Genomic DNA, 1,590 nt, shown 5'->3' on the forward strand with positions numbered 1-1,590 from the left:
AATTATATTTATAAAATATATTTTTAAGTTTTCTAACTTTTATAGAAAAGAGAAGTAAGATGGAGATAGTACCTTCATTCTAGATTAAAACCCTCATAAACTGGTCTTATTTTCTACAGGTAGATAACTCACTCTGCATTTGAGCCTTTGTGATGTGAACTCTGAAACCAGCCAATTCTCTTCTTTTGTCAGAAAATGCTAAAAGGAGCCCATTCTGCTATTATACATAAAAAGGTCAACTTTCCCAGGCTATCTTATTATCATAATTAGATATAATATAATAGCATACAAAAAGAAAGCTAGTTCTCCCAGACTGCCTTGTTAGCATCTTTAAAACAGTCCCAACATTTCAGTAACATCTTTGTCACTCCCAAGAACCTGCCTTTATTTTCCCTTCCTTCTTCTGAGCTATCGTAGTCATTTTCCCCCAAAATCATGTCATAAAAATCATCTTTGGACATTTTTTATAATTTTTTTCTCATAAATAAAGGTAGCTCTTGGGGAAAAGAATGCCATTGTGATTTTATCACATGTACCTTGTGCCTCATCTTTCGAACTAGGTTGCTCTCTTGACACTCAAGAATTGGATTTGGTACAACCCATGCCTAGGAGAAAGAAAGAAGAAAGAATAGAAGCAGAAAACTTACCAGAAAGTCAGACTCAGTGAATGAAGTTAGGCATAGTCTGGGAGAATTAATTCCATCCAATCCCCTAAAGGGAATAAGGAGAGAAGTGTTCCTGATCTAAACTATCTTCCTAACTGCCCGGTGCTCACATCAGCAGCCCATATGCTGACATTGAAATGATACAGAAGAGATTAGCATGGCCCCCACACAAGGATGACACATAAATTCACAAAGCATTCTATAATTTATCTTTTAGATAGGGCAAAGTGAAAATAGAAAGAATTTACCAATCATCTGTTGAAAGGATTCTGAAAAAGTCCTGAGGATGACATATTAAAAATCAGAGTATCCACATTTAAGAAAAAATACTGCAAGTAGCTGGAAGGGAAGAATTCAAGTATCAAAGAATAATAGTCAGGGCTATGCAAGATACTGGTAGGTTTTACTAGAAAGATCATGAGAACTTGGGATACAACATCTCAAAGAGCAAAAGATATAGGTTTATAAGAGCAATTGGCCTTGCAAATCTAAGCATATTTGTTTTTTGGATGGAGAGAAGGAGGGATAGTGGGAGGAATTAACCCTTAATAGAATAAAGGATGAAGCATTCTTAATGGTAAGATCAGAGCTTGATAGAAATTTTAAAATGCAAACACAAGACTCAAGAAATGCAGAAAGCTAATTTTGTTCGAGCAATTAGAAGGAGCTATATGATGATGTTGTGCTAACATTCTAATGAAGAAGAAACTAGTTTCTGCAAAACCCAAATGTCTTCAAAAGGTAATGAGGAAATTTGTTATTTCTCATCACTTTAACACATGAGAATAAAAACAGCATTTTTAAAAATGAAGGAGTAAGTATCAAGTGACTCTGACTTTTACCTAAACTGGATGGACAAAGAAGGAATAGTTATAAGAAAACCAAACCTCCTGATTCTGAAGGGGGCATTAAGAAAACATAAAGG

The 1,590-nt window shown here is 34.7% G+C and overlaps 1 non-coding gene across 1 annotated transcript; it reads left to right on the top strand.

Moving 5' to 3' along the window:
• Positions 1–767: 767 nt before the first annotated feature.
• LOC127558440 (U6 spliceosomal RNA) lies at positions 768–874 on the top strand. The gene has a single exon (XR_007952830.1). It is a non-coding gene; the product is annotated as a U6 spliceosomal RNA (small nuclear RNA).
• Positions 875–1,590: the final 716 nt, after the last annotated feature.

Source organism: Antechinus flavipes, chromosome 3 (genome assembly GCF_016432865.1).
Source record: "Antechinus flavipes isolate AdamAnt ecotype Samford, QLD, Australia chromosome 3, AdamAnt_v2, whole genome shotgun sequence".
Taxonomy (NCBI): domain Eukaryota; kingdom Metazoa; phylum Chordata; class Mammalia; order Dasyuromorphia; family Dasyuridae; genus Antechinus; species Antechinus flavipes.